We start from the raw sequence: 19130 nt of genomic DNA, 5'->3' as shown, positions 1-19130 counted from the left end.
TCCCAAATGCCACTGTTGATCACTTAATGAAAAGTCTTCTCAGAATTTAATTGCCTTTAAAAGAAAAATAGTTGAACATTATCCTGATTTTTTAAAGAGAAGAAAAGACAGTAGTGATTCCACAGTCTCACAATAAGTATCAATCATGCTTAAGCTGCAGCTTTAGCATTCTGTACATCCAGCTTTTGAAAGGATACAGCAGAGGCAGGAAGCAAAATGAATAGGAGTCTGATGTGGTTTCTGTATGAATGAAGCCAAGGAGAATGGGGCAGTTAAGCACAGAGAGGAGATGAATACAAACAAACTGCTGTACTTGGATCAGTATGTTGTTTAAAAAAAAAAAAAAAAATAGATGGCCATAGTTATCATAGAATATCATTTAATTACCCCAGAAAGCTAGTGAAAGAAAATACCTTTTACATGCCCAACAATTAATTTCATGGTATTGCAATAACGTTGTTGTAAATCACTACCATGATCCAAAATAGGACATCTTAAAGAATCTAGATCTCAAACTGAGTATGACCTTTTCAGCCAGAATGAACTTGGAAATACTTGTTATAAAGTATTAACACTTGTCAGACAAAGAATATATGATGCAGAAACAAGCCTACATGAACAACAACACGCTTAGCTGCTTCTCTGCACTTGTGAGTGTTACTCCTGCTTTAACATGACTTCATTTGTGAAAGAAGTCTGAAAAAAGCACTGCTTCAAAGAAAACCTTTGCTCTTGGCAGCGGCTGCAGAAGCATCTGCAAAAGGTTAAGGATTTATTTGCCTAGGGAGGTCCTCAGGAGGAGAAGCTGTACTTTAGATTTGTTTCTTATTTCATCCAAAGCAACGTAGTAATGTCAGCAAGGCCTACATTTCTATGCCTACGCAAGCCTTGCTAAGTGGCAAACAGTGCAGTGCAATGCAATGCAGGCAGCTGCACCTTGTGCTCATTACAGACCATTGATCACTCCAGTAGGAACCCCAGGAGAAGCCACATCAACAAAAACTTTCACCTTGTTAAAACAGAAGGCCCGTCCCCCTTCCTCAGGTGATCTTTCACCTCAGTGCTGGCATGCCAGCAGGACTGCACACAAACATCCTCCTACCAGAGCAAATTGCAAGAGATGGTATGCAATCGATAACAGTTTGGATTAGTGATAGCTACAGTGGGGCAAAAGCAAACACCCACTGCAGACAAGACCCAGCTGAGATCTATGAGGCATTTAAAGTGGGCCATGCTTTATTGGTAAGGCAGGTCAATCAACATGTAATTAATTTTAATTAGCACTTCGTTAAACTCTTCACATGCAGCCAGCTGTTAGCTCCACCAGCAGCAGGTGAGTTTCATTTAAAAAAATATGTACAAAATACTTTCCTGCAACATGGAAACTTGAAAGTAAATGATTACAAAGCTGATTCTTAGATATAGAAACTTTTGCCAGTTGTTCATTAGTCTGAATGACAAACATTCCAGCACTACTACCAGGATTTTAAGGTTGCCTTTGATCCTTGTGGGGCTAATGATCATTAAATAATGACATACAAACCCAAACCATGTTGTCTTGGATAGTCTTTTTGCAACCAGACAGTTATATTCGCACAGTGCAGTGGCTGTGACCATTGATTACTTTACAAGCTAAGAAACAGCTATTTGATTAATTTCTGCTGAGGTCTACTGGGTAATTCACTGAGGTGTTTGCTTTGCAGAAAACACCATGGCAGCTGCTGTATGTTGACTCCAGTGAAGCAGCTCTTCAGGAGGCCATGAGTAAGCTGGGAAATGCAGGATCTCTGCAGGATTGCAGGAGATATTTCATGGCTTGCTGAAAGTTTGCTGAGATGCATTAATCAGATAAATGAAGTTGAAAGTCTATTGCTAAGGTAACTCTGGCTTAAGCATTCATTTCTTCTATCTTAGGGGGTTCCTTTTGGCCTCAGGTTCTCTTCTTGACTTCCTCTCCTTAGTTTTGAGCATCTCATGTGTTTCTCTCGATTATGTTTCCCACCACACTATGGGACAAGGAAGTACTATTCCACACAGCATATTCACAGAAGCAGAGAGGTTGGAAGGGACATCTGGATACCATCTAGTCTGACACACCTGCTAAAGCAGGTTCATTATAGGAGGTTACAAAGGTGGGCTTTAAATATCTCCAGAACAAGAGACTCCACTATCTCTTTAGGCAACCTGTTCCACTGTTCTGTAACTCTCAAATAAGTTTTTCCTTACCTTCATAAGGAATTTCCTGTGTTCCAGTTTGTGTTCACATCCACTTGTTCTGTCACTGTGCACCAATGAAAAGAGCTTGGGCCCATCCAATCTCACACATGAACTTTCCAATATTACTAGCAAACAGGTTACATCCCAAAACAAAAGTTCTTAAGAACATATAAGTACTTTTGCCCAGCTGATTACATCAAGAAAAAAAGGGAAAAAAGAAAGTAAGATTTTAAAGCTGTAGATATCACTGCCAAAATCCCATGTTTAGATCATCCAGCCACTACTCAAACCCTTGAAGGGCCCTCAAGCACTTTGCTCTCATCAGAGGTGAACAGGTTGACACCAGCTTCATGCATCAGCCCAGCTGCTGCTGGCCAAGTAGACATTTCTCCACACCTCTGCTGTTCTATGATTCAACACAGAAAATGGTCCGGGTGCCATCTAGCAAGCTGAATGCCGTGTAAAGGCCACTGAAAGGACAATAGGGATAGTGAGAGTACCATTCCCTCTGCCTCTTTTCCAAGGTGATAGATGTCAGAGGGAGGCAAAGGTGTAATCTTTCCTCTGCCTGAGAGAACTGGAAAGCAGCCCCAAGGTAGCCAGGTGGTGGCTGAGGGCAGAGGGAGGGCAGCACTCATTCCATCCTTGAGTATCAGTCCCACTTAGCATGGAATAACTGTATGTGAAAGGAGTCCCAGGGAGAGGAAAAAAAATAGGCTTTCAAGTGTGAGACCTACACTCTCCCAGAAGGATTTGGGCTGCCTTGGACATTCACTGGCAAACATTTGGATGCTAAAAGGTTGTACCCTCACAGGTTCTGAAAATTCATATTTGAGTCTATGCTGAAAGCCATGCACTTGTATTTTGAGGAGGTTTCCATGCATGGGCATGCTGATAGTCTGCAGTTGAAATGGGTGTTAATCCTGAACCTCCAGCTGGAATGACTGGACCATGGTTCTTCATTCTGCAGCTCACCACAGACCATCAAAAATGAGTTTCCAACTTAGTGCTCAGGCACCCCCTTAGTTGTCATAGATTTAACTGAGGTGCACCTATCATCCACAGACTAAACTGCATCAAATATTTAATGCTGCTGAGGAAAGGTAGCTGACAATATTTCACTTCTTTTTTTTTCATGATAAAATTAAAAAATTTCACTGGAAAAAAAATTGTCTTGGTAAAGCTTTTTCCATTCTTTAGGGGATCTGTGAAGTTTTCCTTCTTGTCTTTTAATGAAACCCAGTAATGGATTATGCAGGCTTCATCCCAGCTAAGCAATAATTATACAACATGGGCAGGATTTACAGCAAGGTACTTAATCTGGAACTATTCACACGTGCTCATTTCAAATACATAAATAAATAATCTCTGAAGCAGCCAAACTCAATATTAGCAGCTGAATTATGCCTGCATGTTTCTGAAGTTCATTGTCCTGGTGCCTGAGGATAGAGTAAGAGAGTGTGAGACATTATAAAGTGGAAGAGAAGTGCTGTTTTGGTTGGAAGAGCTGCTTTTCCCTTTTTGGTGCTAGGGTTTGCACTGATGGCACCCAGCAGAGCTTGGCTTTGGTACCAGAGATGTAGCTGCTACAAAGGTGACCAGACTGGTATAGGGACTCATGTTGCTGTAACTTTTTCCCTAGGTATGAAAGAGAAGAGAAACCCTTAAACAAACCAAGCTGAAATGAAAAAGCCAGGGTTCAGGGCCCAGATGAGCTTGGAAAGAAGAATGAAGTTAAAAGGCGTATTGAGTGAGATCTATTTCACCACCTTTTTTATTCACTTACCAGCACCTACACAATGACTAGTTAAAATCCTCACGGGGATAACTGCTGCATAGATTATTATTTTTTTTCTGGCAGCTAAAGTGAAATTTTATTGATTTGACAGCATCTCATATAAATCACACACGGATCTAGAATACAAGATTTCACTGACAAAAACTGCAGTTTGAGGGGAACTTGGACAACTACATCAATAGTGACTGATACAGCTGAATATCCAGAAGGAAACTATAAGGCAGTAAAAAGCTTCTCTGGGAATTCAGAGGATCGGTATATGAGGAAATAAAGGATAAATGTAAATTTTACATTTCATGGTGCATGGAAATCAGCTGAAACAATGAATTTGTTCAGTTTTGAAATTTCACATTTGCTTATTTGCTCAAAAAGATTGTAAAGAATTGTCCATGGGTACTTGAAATACAGCCTGAAAGTATGTCCTAGTACCAGCAATGTGGACTTCTGTAAGTTTTGTGTTATACTGTGCGAGACCCAGGCAAGAAGAGAATCCTTTTAGGCATGGTTCAATGGGGAATAGAAGATGACCTATATTTGGAAGAGCTTACTCTGTGTTAAGGAATCATTTTTCTTTGCCATTTGGCTTAATGAAGTCTATAAATTTTTGGAGAATTGATCTTAATTTAAAATGTGAACAATTGAGACTTCTGAAATGAATACAGTGGATTACCTGATAATACATGTTTTGGACACTGTGTGTTTATTCAACAGGAATTCTAAGCATGACAAACCACTATTATGACCACACCTTTCTGCATAATATTAATTAGCCCTCACAACAAACTAAAACCTCCCCTGCTTCGGCAGTCTGACACACACCATCTCAAAGATGGTAATAACTTACAAGTGGTAAAGAAACACCATTCATGTAGTGGTTGGTCTCTAGACAGTTAACCTGAAGACAAACTGTTCCTAGCTTGCTTTTGTGTATGTGTATCTTCTTCTTTCCTCATCTCTTTTAATGCAAGGGTGATTGGAGCAGAATAAACTGCATTAGGTACATAATCCAGCCTGCTGTAAACATCCAAATTGTCTAAAAAATATGTACATTTTTGTCATTTTCTAACAAATATTTTTTCATTTGGATTGCATTTTTTCACAAAAATTTTGGGCATATTCACACAAAAATTGGTATATTACAAGTGCAAGAAAAGCCAGTAATTCAGAAGAATTCAAACGTTTTCTCCACAGTGCTGAAACCATCTGACCACAGCTGCTCATGATTACCAGAGCAGAGACTGAACATGGAGACTCAGAGCTCACAGTGATGAAACCTCCTTCTTCCTTCATCAAACGCTGCAGAAACTCATCGACTTCTTGGAGTGAAGGAGGAGAAAGCTGTAATGAGAGAATTCACTTAATTTAGATGACATTATTTGCTCTCCTTGGATTTGTTCACCTAAGCGTTAACTTGTGAATCCATCTTATTTAGGCTGTTTGTTTTTTGCCATTAGTTGTAGGAACACTTTTCAACTGCCACTGTTGTAGAGGGTAACATTTGTATATAGTGAATGGAAGCTTAGCAAGTGCAAATCATCCTCTACCCTGGAGAAGTAAAAATGATGATTCCTGAAGCACACAGATGGCTTTTTATCTTCAGGGAAATACCAAGCAACTCTCTTCGCTCAGGCCTCTGATGCCGTTAATGCTCATAATTATTATATGTTTTCATAACAGCATATTAAGTTTTTTCTTCTTTATGAGCATTTTCATTAGCCTTTGTTTAGTTCCTAAAATGAACCCATGTTCATTTTCATTTGCTGCCCCATTTTCAGAACCTTTCTTGTCATTTGCAACTGCCAGCGGGTTGCTTTGTTTTAACCTAGGGCAAATGTCTGCTGGGCCACACCACCTCCCCAAGGACTCTGGAGACCAAAGTTCTGGGGGTTGTAAGCCTGTCTGGCACCCAGGAGTGGCTAAGAGTTCCTTTGTAGTCAAGGTTGGACAGACAGGTGCCCCCAGATTACCTGTACCTAAAAGGCTGTTTGTTCCCAGGACCTTTACCTGCTGGTGTCTGGACTTAAAAAAAAAAAAAAAAAAGATTAAAGAGTGAACATAATGTCTCCCTTCTGAGATATCTAGATGGAGTATGAATTTAGTTTATTTTCCATGCACCATCAAGACATATTCAGAGTCCTATCAGATATACTGTATACACACCTTATGGGAGTCTCCAGAGTAATGCAAACCCAGGGGCTTCCATATGAAAGCAGAAGAAACATTCAGAAAGACAATGTTTCAGCCTATCAGTCTTGATAAAGGCCCAGATGGGTAAAAATGTCAGCTTTATGTGTGTTCCAGCCACTCTCAATCAATCAACTTTCTTATGTAGGTTATTGAGTGTATCTTCCCCAAAGCATTGAGGGCTTTAAATCTTGTACCCAGACTGATGCCATTATTTTCATGATAAAATTGATCCAGGAAGACATCAACTTTCATTTTCATGGTACCAGTCTGGTGGGGTTGTACTTTTCAGCTCAATGGTTCTGGAAATCCACATTGCAGTGGCAATGTATTAAATTGATTCTCTTTCTTGATATATCACTAGTGCTACAGAGGAAGAGTGGGATTTTTTTCCTTTTTGCCCACGTTTGGTGTAGTGCAACTAAGCTGCTCAAAAATAGTGGGATTAAATAATTTTTCAACAAGATCTTAAAGTGGGTGCGATCAATGAATTATAATTAAACCAATGTATTATTAAGCGCTCTGAAAATATTCAAGGATGTGGGGGAACTAACATTTTAAAACCCAATATAATAAGCACAACTTCCCTATTTATGTGTTTTTTCCCACTGATTCTGTTCCTTTATTTTCTCTTGGAATTTCTTCCTCTATTCCTATAGTCTCTACTGATATCATGTATGTGTAACATCTCATAAATTATTTTTGCCTCCTTCCCTTCTTTACCAAGTTCTTTCAAAACTCTCCTCATCATCTCCCACCTCTTGCCTATCCCAAGCAGATTTCATCTGCCAGGTTGTCCTGTCCTTGGATCCTTCAGTACTTCTCTAAATTCACATACAATAGCAATATGGCCCTAGGTATCACAAAAGTGAAGTACTGGACAAAATCACTAAATGTTTCAGCTGCATGAGAGGAAATGAAAGAAAATCTGCAAGCAGAAAACAACCTCTGTTGAGAGGAGCAGAAGTTCGAGTACAGTGTCATTCAGTCAGAGAGTGGTGGTTTGCATAGTGTGAGGGCTCCATGGCAGCCAAGAGGCGTGCTAGGGTGGGAAAGGCAGACAGCTGCTCTTGATGGTATCATGCATCTCAAAGCCCCTGGGGATTTTAAGGCCATTCTTTATATCCATCTTCTTGTTAGATACTGAAATAACCTCTTCTGTGACATTTGCTGAACTTGAGGAGTTTTCCCACAGATTGAAACCTTCACTGATCCATAGGGAGCTGGTCAATGCGTGGTATCTTGCTTTTACCTGCAATCTCATCTGTGCTATCCAGATTCCTCTTCAGGAAATGACTTTAAAATTAAATACATTCTAACATTTTAAAAAATTTTTGAGAGTGTGATAAGAATAAATACGTGCCTCTGTATTTTCATTCTCGTGCCATACTCTCTCCAAGCATCCATGATATCTAAATTAATGTTTGTTGCAGGGAGAACTGCATTCTACTTAAGTCCTGGAGGCACTGAACACATTTACAGGGGATGCCTTTCTGTTTCTGTAGAACCCTGCTGTTTTCATCTCTATTGAGGGCTGTGGCACTTCTCCTGAGGATTTATTTCTGCAGAAACACAGGTGTTAATTCTCAGCAACTCTGCATGTCCAATCTGCTGTGAAAATTACAGCAACTCAGAGCTGTTCTAATTTATTCTTCACTTCCCACTGCCTCTGAGGGAGCAGCTCTCCAGCACTGTCCTGTTTCTTCTACCCATTTAATTCCCTGACGTCTCTTGAACATTACAAGGGACACAGAAGTCATAATGCTCCCTGAGTGCCACAACTACAACCTACTGTGATGATCCAATGCCACCAAAGCTGCTTGGCTAAACAATTTTAGAAGTATAAACTCCTTGCCTTTCTGACCAGTGTTTTAGTTATCCATACAGACCTTTTTGCATTTACCTGAATTGGATGGGAATATTGGACTGTTATATACATTTCCTATTCTGCTAGCCTTGTACTTCACTTTTGTAGCTAAACTTAAGCTACATAAGTCTGCAACTTAAACTGTAACAACACAAAGAATCCAAGGACCAAAGGAATTCTGAATCCAAATACCAACTGCCCCAAAGTTCTTAGAAGATCAGATGTAACCCAGTTATTGTTTAAAAGGACTTTTACTCACTAAACTCCCTGAGTCTTGTGTCTACTTAGGTGCTGTTTTAATCTATAGGATTATTTGACTAGGAAGCCAACATACTGGGCAAGCAGAGCATTAGTTATCATACTTGCTGCAAGTCCATATATACCTGAAGCTTTTCAGCCATTCTGGATTAACGTTGTTGAAATTAGGATCTTATAGCTAAAACATATTATTAAGAGCATTTTGATGAGCATATGCCAATTCTGACTCTGCACTGATAGTTTCAACATCCACACCCTTCCCATTCCCCAGCCTTCTAAATTATCCATCTTCCCTCTCTCAGTGCTCTCTTTCATTGTGTTTTCTTTCAAAATTCTCTCTTCCTTTCTCTTGTTTTTCTTAACAAACTCTATTGAAGATGAAATTCAATGAATGTGACATTTCTTACTGTCATGACATATATCCTCATGACAAGCCACATCTCTTCTCAAGACTACATCTAGCTTTTTAAAATAGATTCATAGGATGGCTTGGGTTGGAAGGGGCCTTGAAGATCTTCTGCTTCCAAATATAAGGCACAGACTATATTCTATTGACTGCAGAGTATAACACAGGAAGACCAGACTTTTCAGTTGGCCTTTATGAAATATGGCTAATTGTTATTCATGACTAACAACATTAAAATTTCTAAAGCATTTCCTTTCACTAAGGTCGTGATAAAAAAGATGGCCACTGAAGCTAGAAGAAGAACTTCTGATGTTATTAATGCTTTTTACATTAGATCTGGGCACTGTGGTTGATATAGCCCAGAATGGGAAGTCAGTACTTGGGAACGTGCAAGCCAAATCAAATCTTTTGAGGATGAGTCAGCACTATACTCAATTCTGCTCACAGATTTCCCAAAGTAACTATTTATATCTTCATAAGAAGGCAAAGAAGCAAATACTGAATCAGCTTGTTGCGCAGTGAAGAGGGTAGAAATGTGCATCTTTTACCACTGTGATTTTTTTTTTTAATCTCCTTTCCATTTAGCATTCGGAGTTGGTGTTTTTGAAACAGAAAGCAGTTTTCTTAAGGGATAACAACACTGCAGGGCTTGGAATTATACAACTGAATAAGAATATTGAGAAGGCTGCATACATCACCCTGTCAAACACTTCCAAGTAACCATCATTGGTAACAGAGCACAGTCCCACAGCCCATCTTGATGTGAATATGGCTCTCAGAAAGTATTGGCTTATGCAGCACTTGCTGTAAAAATCTTATTTATAGGCAGTTAATAGTTTCTCTGCCACAGTTGCTAATCCTGACTTCATTCTCATACCTCACTAGGGCATTATTTGCTAATGGAAGAAGTACAGAAATACATGGAAAAACAATCCATTAAGAAAAAGTCTGCTTGATTTCATCAGTTGGTATGTGTTCTTTTGTAGCTTTCCAAAGGATGATGTAAATCATCAAACCACAGTAGTCCAATATATCCTGCACATCCTGTGACTTCAGATGATCTGGTAGGTGCTAATGTCTCCCAAGGCCATGATCTGCCACTGGGACAGAGCTAGTGCTGAGTCCCTAGTGTCAGCTTTGGAGTGAGGTGATGATTTAGCTATTTCTGGGTTTTGTGTTGGCTGCTGTGCACAGCATGAGGAAGAAAAAAAAAAAAAAAAGACCTGTGAAAGACTGACAGATCTTTGTATAAGAGAGAGTCCAAAAGTAAGGTTTCAAAAGTAATAGCAATACATTAGAAAAACATGAGTTGGATGGACACAGAGCAGACAGTGACAAAGTCACAAGAACTCAAGACCAGGCTGGATGTGGCTCTGGGCAGCCTGGTCTGATGGTTGGCAGCCCTGCATGTAGCAGGGAGATTGAAACTCTGTATGATCATTATGGTCTTTTTCAATCCAGGCCATTCTATGATTCTATGAAAAATCCACAGTGAAGCTCAGTCTAACCAGTTAACGTGACTCCCATGGTCACTGGAACACTGTAATGATCAATGACTGTAAACAAATTTTAGGAATCTAAAAACAGAGATAACTGAGATGAAATACATGCTATAAAATGATGGTACCCCTATGTTCACACTGATGACTCAGAAGCCTGAAGATGATCAGTAAGACACTGTAACATCAGGATACAAAGAAGACTCAGTTAAAAACTGAAGTAATTTTTCGAAACAACTAAATGCTCATCTCCAAAATAACTGAATTTCTGTGATTCAGAACCCCACTCACAATTAGGGATGGAAGGCTGTGGTCCTCCCCAAGAAAGTGAGGATGGGACATTAACAATTCTTTGAAGGTATAGGGTGATTGGGTGCTTCCATATAAACATGCTAAATCTCTGAGTCAGTTGCAATATAAGGAGTGATTTTTGGCCATGAGAAATGACTCCTCAGAGCAGCTCACCAATAACCATTTCCAAGAAGAGGGTTGTGTTGGTTTGGGATTTTTTGTTGGTTTTGTGTTGTAAATTATAAAACACACTAATGAAAGATAAGAAAGACTGAGAAGTATCTACACCTTGGACAAGCAGAAAGCTTGCAAGAAACTTTAGTGGGATCAAAAATCATCAAAGGCAAGTACATTGCACAGAGTTAGCTGCCTTTTTACATTAACATTCACATCAGAAGCCAGGAAATTTTCACACCAAAGTAATTCTAAATGGGGAATGAGCTTGAAAGATATATCACAAAAAAAAAAAAAAAAAAAAAAAACATCAATAAAGATATTTCAGAGAAAATTAATGAATCAAGTGCTCATAAATCACGAGCTGGAATTCTTTTTTCTTAATCCAAAAGCTCCAAAGGAACTCTGATATGAAATATCACAACCAAAAGTTTGGTTTGAACAATGGTTTATCTATGAGCCCTGCTTCATTGCAAAGGAGTAAAAGGTGGCAGCTATGAGACTGGTCTTTAGGAAAGCCTTATAGGGGCCATTCTGTGAACTTCTGACCAGTAGACCTGACTTCACAACAAGAAAATGATCAAAGCTGTAATAAAGGGTGGAATTAGCAGACATGGAAATAAGTAAATTTTGGGATGTGTAAGTGCTTATTAAACCATAGGTTGAGAAACCCATAAGTGCACAGGTAAGTGGCTTTCAGCTCACTTATTAGGCTTTACTTGTGCCTGCTAAACATGATAAGCCTCAGTCTCACAAACCGAGTGAGATTCTGATTGATGGAAGAAAGGTGTCCACTCTGGTTTTAGAAGACAACACACAAAAGATTTCCAAAGTCTTTGAGCAATATTTCTGTCTCCACTCCACTGAAGTGAATGGTAGTGTTGGCAGGAGGAGGACAAGGGGGAGAGCTTTTAAGCTTTACTGTTTTGCCAATGCATTTGCTGTGGCACATCTTCCTTCCTCTTATACTGCTTCTATATAGTATTTATTCTATAGACTATTTATTGTCTTTTTTTTCTTCATTTTAATGAGGTACTATTACTTGAATCCTATTTTTCAGTTGCTTATCACTCCTAGTTCCTCTGCAGGGGAGCAGGGCATACTGTGCCCTTTATAAATTAAGTATTAATTACATTATTAATTATTATTATGTTCAGTTCCCTGGAAGGTTTTATACAAAGACAGTTAAAATACATATATTCTCTAAGGTATGTCTGTAAAGTGATTATGGACTTCATGCTTATGCAAAGTTATTGATTTTTCTCATGTACTCTAGTCTATTATACCATATTCTGTTTCAAACTGATGCTATTTTAGTATATTGTTTCTCTTTATGTTGAACTTTTAAGTAAAATTTTGCAGAAAGGGGAAAAAAAAGAGAGCTGCATATATTCTCACATGTAGGCAAAGATTTGTTTCCTGAAAAACATGTTCCCCTGGGAAACAGTGAAGTTGTATTTAACCTTTGTTTTCATTAGTTGCACTTTACTTCCATTTTGCTTCCATGCAAAGCAATGATGACATTAATGAACCTTGCAGGCAGCAAAAGGATTTCCACTAGTAGGTGAACTCATAAGAAACGCTGCAAGTATTTTTAAGCAAGGTGTACTCTGCTTGTCATTACCACCTCAACAATAGCCTTGGGCCATTGGGAGTTTATTCTCTAAATTATTTCAGAGGCACCTGTGAACACTTCGGGTTTTTTGTGTCCTCCACAATTTATTCAGTTTTCCATCAGAAATAGAAGAGCAGCACCTGAGTGCTGGGAGTGATTACAGTGAACATAGAGGTTATGTGGCACAGGTTGTAGGGTCATCCTGCTCTCTCCCACCACACAGAGCTCTAAGGAGGAACGTCCAAACATTTCCTCTCAGTCAGTAACACTAAGGTGGCAAATGCTTATGAAAAACTTGAAAAACAAAGAGTTGAAATGAGGGATGTGGAAATATGTAGTGAAACAGGGGTGTAGACGGCTTGCCCTGGAGACCTTTCTCCAAAAGATTTCCAGTATGGCCACAGCTATGGGAAAAGCCATGGGAGGGATTTCACCACATCCTCCTCCCATTAGACTCAAGCAGTGTTCTGTTTCTTCTTCTCCAGACCCTCAAATGAAAGCGGGGAAGCATCTATGGGGAAATTTTTTGTTGTGAATGAAGAAGTACTAGCACAGGCTGCACATAGCTGTGGATACCCCATCCCTGAAGGGATTCAAGGTTAGACTGAGGATGAGGCCCTGGGCAGCTGAGCTGGTGCTTGATCTAGCAGTTGGCAACCCTGCTCTTGGCAGGTGGGTTAGAACTACATGATCATTGTGGTCCCTTCCAATCCAAACCATTCTATGATTCTGTGATTCTATAATGATCTTCATTAAAGGATCAGTCTGGGAAACAATTCACATTCTCAGCAGTATCAGTAGTTTATCTAACTCCATCCAATCTCGTTGCTGCTGTCATAGCATACATTTATCAACAATAATCAAAATAGTACAGTGAAAACCCGGGGAGAGGGATGCTCCTATCTGTGGATTATAAATACTTTTCTAAAAGCCAAAGACTGTCATATATTTCTCTAAAAGTGTTCTCGATGACATCCAAGTTGAGAATTGCCTCTTCCTTATGCGAGAGCATAGATGTCATTCACTTCACTGGCAATTCATTCTCCACTCTGGAAGGAGAAATCCATATTTAGACATCTGTACTTTAAACGTTTGATACTCATAAGCTTAGCCAAACAAACCCAGCCCTGTTTGTCAGCTGGAGTCCTTGTGCAACACTCAGGGCATTTTGTAAGCCATATTAAAACCTTCTGTTTCTTCTCCAGTAGTGTGTGTCTACAGGGCAGGTGACATTAAGGTGACAGATAAGACCACTGTGGTAAATTTGCTCTTTTTATTTTGTACTCATTCTTTTTAAAAGGTATATTACAACCTCTACTTGTGTAGTAGCCCCTTTTGATTAAATCAGTCACTTGATTGCAAATCTTGTAATGAGGTAATTTCAATTATCTGCATGTATTTATGTACAAAAATAATAAAACACCTTATGAAGAGCTGTGATGTGATGAGGGCAGCATTGTCTGCTGAGCTGCCCAGAGCACCCAGGCCAGGCCAGTACACTGCTCTGAACAGGTTTAGGATCAGGATTTCAAAAATCTAGATTTTATACAAAATCTCAGTACTGGTACCAGAGATGCATATTCATACCTTAAGAACATTTCTCTCTTGAATACGGAGAAATTAATTCTCTTTGTCAAAGCCTGAACTCCCACTGAGACAATCCAGAAATGAGGGAAACAAGACTTCTTCCATCGTAACGAATGTGGTACATTGGGTAAGGAAGAGCAGCCCTCCATAAAACAATTAACGAGCACAGCCCAGCTGTCACCGTGGAATTGGAAGTCCCAGGAGAGAAATGAGAAAACTCTGCTGGAGAGCAACAAAGCCAATCGTGCTTTAGGTACTTGGCAGAACAAGTAACAATCCCAAAACACTCAGAGTCTACTGAATTCACCACCTTTATCTGGGGCTGGAGGAGATCATCCTCAGCTCCCAAAGCTCATCCCTGCTGCCCCCGAGCCCCTGTCCCTCATCTTCCTCCCCTGCTCCTTTAATACCTCTTCTGCCTTTCCAGAAGCGGCTGCAGCAAGCAGTAAGTAACGGCCATAAGGCAGGGATGTATACAGGCTGAAACTTTAAGCTCTGTCCCTAAAATGAATTGGAAGCATCTGGCTGCATTGCTGTCAGTGGGTAATGATGCAGCCCCGTCGCAAGCCCAGATGTGATTCTACATTCCTGCAGCTGTTCTGGTGGGAGTTTCAACACCCGAAACATCTGCTACTGGGAATCAAAGGCAAGATACTTACACGATCTTTTAGGGCTGTTATTTTTATTTGTTTGCAATTTTTTTTCCCTTTGGAAAATACAATTTATTTATATAACACCGTTTTAATTTTGTCCTGAAGTGACCACAGGACAAGAGGGGATTGTCCATGTAAAGTGGTGCTAGGTGTCTGTAGCATGGGGCATGGAACCCAAAAGATTCAGGACACGTGCTGCTCTGATATCACACATGAGATTTATGGGCAGTGACACAGCAGAACATTATGGTCTGTCATGTAAATATATACGTAAGAAGATGCTAAAATAAAGTCATTACTGTCTTCTGCATAAATATGCATTTAGACCATCTAAATGATACAGAAATGCCCATCTATAAGGTAATTACATATTTAGATTGAGGGAGAAAAGGCTGTTTTGACATACTGTAGTTACAACCATTTAAAAAAAAAAAAAAAAAAAAAAAAAAACTGCATAGGAAAAGAGATCAGAAGATCAGACCATGATGTTCTAACATTAAAAAAAGACAATGAAGGAAAAATGAGAGTGCTCATGAGAAAGCAGTCTCTGGGCTACAGGGAGGTGGTGAAGTTTGATAACGCCCAAACTGATCTACTGAGTTTTGCAGGGGAAGAAATTCTGTCCTACTGGGGCCTCTGAAGACCAGAATTAATCTTGAAGTGAATGTTCATGATTGTACTGCTCAAAACCACTAGTAACAGATTTTCTAATAGAAGTGCTGACTTCGCACTGTAACACAAGCAGTCAATACTATGATTTCTTATTTTCTGTTACCAGGGACTGTTAGTACACTGAAAAGAAATAGAGGACCTGGGAAAATTATACCAGATGCAGCATCATACCATTTTTTCCCATGACGTTAATTACTCTTTGGTTCCCACTGCATCACACAGTGCAAGCTCACCAACCTCCTGCATCTGAAAGGTATCCCCTGCCCTCCTGCACCTAATCCTACACCTCTCAGGGGCTGCTTAGCCTCACCAGGTCCTCTGCATGTTGGTCAACTCCAAATAACCACTAAAGTGATAATAGAGTGGTTTAGGTTGAAAGGGACTTTGAAGATTGTAGAGTTCCAACCCCTATCACATAGGGCAGGGCTGCCACCCAGGAGCTCAGCTACCCAGGTCCCCATCCAACCTGGCCTTGAACACCTCCAAGGACAGAGCACCCACAGCTTCTCTGGACAGCTGTGCCACCATCCTCTGACTGAAGACTATTTTTTCCCCCTAACATCCAACTCAAATCTCCCTTCTTTTAGTCTAAAGCCATTTCCCCTTGTCCTAATAATTGTGCCTCTCATCACTTTTATGGTCTGGACAGGGGTAGTCAGGAGACCACAGTGACGGTCATAGGGCTGCAGGGAAAGTCTATCTGTGGAAGGCTGGCAGGAGGCTCCTCACCAAGAAGTGAGCAGAAAAGGCTAGAGAAGATGGTAGGAGAAGCTGGGGGCACCAAGTAGAAGAGGAGGGTGTGGTAAGAGTGGGGAAGAAAAGGCGGGGAATGAAAAGATAGGAATGGTAAGTGAGAAGAGGAAGGAAAGCAGCCTGACAAAACAGCTGCGCTGGAAGCACTGCCTTATTCATGCACTATGACCAGGCTGCCCAAAGAACAGCTGCCTCCAGATAGCATAAGGGCTCCTGGAGCAAACTAGGCATCCCTAAATTATCCACCCCAAAACAGGAGAACTGGGAGGTAGTAGAACTAGAAGGAGTAGAGTAGTAGAGGCAAAGGTACACCAAAGAGACAAAGCAGAAATATTCTCTTCTTATACAGGTTGGGAGGAAGCCCCAGTTTAGTTTTCTTGTGTTTTCTTTGGCTTGTTTTCAAGTGAGGCACCCTGGGTTGCATGCTTTGTCTCAGGCAAAGAAAATCCAGCAAAGCAAGCCCAGCTCCTTCCTTCAGTGTCTCAGTCAGCAGTAATTTATATCGCTGTTCCTCCTTAATAAAATCCATCGTGCACTCCAAAAGAGTAACTAGGACACTTAGTTTTTATTCCACATGCATCTCATTTGTCTTCAGCAGGTTCTTCCATAATCTCATCATTATTGCAATCACCCTCTGAGGACAGCTGACTTGCATTAATCAGCTAGGCCTCTCATCCCTCACTAGATTCTTTACAGTTTTACTGTGCCCTTGGGCATCCTAACTTTACTTGAAAAATTAATAAACCTCCCCTCTCTTATCTTACCTTATTAATGTCTGTCTTTGTAACCCATTATCCCTGTATCTCTTCAGTGACCATTTGAGGATGTGGTTCCCACCAAAGGATTGTGCCCTGGTGAGACAGCACACAGGAGTGCCCTACATAATTGGAAAAGAAGGGGGAAAAAAAGAGGGTGGGAGAGACAGAGAGAAAAAGACCATAAAGACTTTAAAGTCCAGCATCATTGTTTGCAAGATTGGTTGACAGAATGAAAATATGGGAGCTGTTAAGAAGCCAAGGAAGGCTATTAAGACTCCTCCAATAGCTCCTCTTTACTTGCAAGCAGCCCCTTGCCTCGCTGCTTCCCACACACACATCCTCTCCCACCCATCCCTCACCCTCCTCTCCTGTACCCTGTGAAATCCAGTGGGTTAATTTGGGTTGTTTTAAAATCCTGGTACATTAATCACTTGTGTTTGCACACGTTTTATGTGGGTTGTTGGTCATGGTCTGTAGTTATACTGGCTGTCTCCCTTGCTTACTTAAAAGTGCATTCCATTGAAAATAAAGATTTTGCAGGTTTGCTCATTTCACACAGTGATAGCAGCTGGTAAGTGTCTTTTGCAATTCATCAGAGGCCTCCCAGACCACCTGCTCTTGGCATCCTGCAAACAGCTGGCTCTGTGTAAGTACCATAAGCTATTATCTTACTCAATAAATAATGAAATAAAGAAAGAAAGCAGGACAAAACCACATCTCTGTAGATAACACACATTCACGACCAGCAACCTCTCCTGTTTTGGAGAAGGAGAAAGTCAAGTTAAGATCCTTTGCTGGATTTAGCAGTACCTTATAATAGAAAATTGAGATAAATCAACATCAATATATAAGACTCTGTATTTTCTTTCTCTTTCCTTTTGAAACCTGCTCTATTTTTGAAAAGACCACAGGGAGCTTTTATGAAACTTCAGCTAATGTCACCAGATGTCCCACTATTGAGAGGTGAATCTCAGTCTTTGAAGGACTGCCCCACTTAAATTTCTTTTGAGATGAACACTCATCCTCTCTTCCTGGCCCCCAGAGCAGACCCAGGTCACTTCCACCTTCCTGCTGCTCTGCTCTCCCCTCCATTCCAGGGGGAGCTGTGGGTGACTCAGGGTAGGAGGTGGGCAGGCAGAGTTGGGGTGGAGAGTGCAACCTTAGGGCAGGGATGAGATTTCAGGGGTGGGAAGGATAAAGTGACAAGGGTGAGTGGTGCTACACTGTTCTTCCTGAGGAGGAATGAAAGCTTGTGATAGGAAAGCGCTGCATTCTGGGCACAAAGTTTGTATCTTTTCAGGATATTTAATTTTTAATCTATGAATTTTGCAATGGGCCACAGGAAAAAAAAAGAAAGGAAAAAGAAAAAGCAATAAATAAGTTTAATCTGCAGTCTGTTGCATGAAGGATTTACATCAGAAGAACTGAAATTTAAGGAGGGCCTGATCGATTTTTCTTTAAATGATCTGTTTGGTATTTGTCATGAGGGCACAAGGGATGGCAGTCAGAGGTCTGACTGTCCCCACTGTGCAGAACAGTGGGATGTTTGCTGTGTGCTGGCAGATACCACCACTCTCTCCCACAGAGGAAAGCCTTGTTGGGCAGGCAGACTCATTCTTTTAATGGCAGAGCTCTTGTAGCAGAGTACTAATCACAATGAGAAAGGGTGCCTGACCCCAGCTCCTGTTACTGTGAGTGAGGACTGGGAGAAGAGTGTTTAAAAGTAGGCTTTTAACATCCCCTAAAAGAAAAAGAAAGAATTGTGATGATTTTCAGAATGACTATTTTCTCCCTATTGCCTCGCAACTGCTGGAGGGGATTTGCTACTGAAAGTGCAGACCTGGGTATCACTCCCTCTCTGTAACTCAGGTGGAGGTTGGCTAGGGAAAGGGGTGAAGGGAAGGAAGCATCCTTTGATCCTGTCCTGCTTGGAGAGTAGCTGAGCTGGCACTTCACATTGTAGGCTGCTCCTGTCACTGCTCAGCACAAAGTAATGCCTCTCTGATACGGTGTGTGAGTAGAAGGGTAGGGAAGCAGGGACTGTGCCTCACATAGGCGTCTCTAATGGGCCCCTTAAAGTCCTGTGATTGACAGGGCCATGCCAGGCACTTCTAATGAAGCGTTTAAATGCCTAGGAAAGTACAGTAACTTTACTGTGCCATTCCCACCTTCCTGCCCTTTCTGGTCTCTCTCCTTCCTTTCTTTTTTTCCTGCTTTAATATCCAAGAGCAATACATTCCAGAGATTAACCCACACATAAGCATGAGATGCAAACAAACATGCCCAGCACTTCCTTCTCCTTCTGGGGAAGGACAAAATAAATTGGTAAGAACCCCTTATGCAAACATACCCAATGGCTGAGGTGCTGGCACAGCTGCTCATAGAAGCTGTGGTGCTC

At 40.7% G+C, this 19130-nt stretch overlaps 1 long non-coding RNA gene across 1 annotated transcript; it reads left to right on the top strand.

Annotated features, from left to right (window-relative positions):
* Positions 1-1111: 1111 nt before the first annotated feature.
* LOC116652951 lies at positions 1112-7569 on the top strand. Its single transcript, XR_004306203.1, has 3 exons — positions 1112-1333; positions 1704-1877; positions 3860-7569. It is a non-coding gene; the product is annotated as an uncharacterized LOC116652951 (long non-coding RNA).
* Positions 7570-19130: the final 11561 nt, after the last annotated feature.

The sequence above is a fragment of the Coturnix japonica genome, chromosome 2, assembly GCF_001577835.2.
Source record: "Coturnix japonica isolate 7356 chromosome 2, Coturnix japonica 2.1, whole genome shotgun sequence".
Taxonomy (NCBI): domain Eukaryota; kingdom Metazoa; phylum Chordata; class Aves; order Galliformes; family Phasianidae; genus Coturnix; species Coturnix japonica.
Note: the sequence above shows the minus strand (reverse complement) of the source record. Positions and strands in the feature narration are given on the sequence as shown.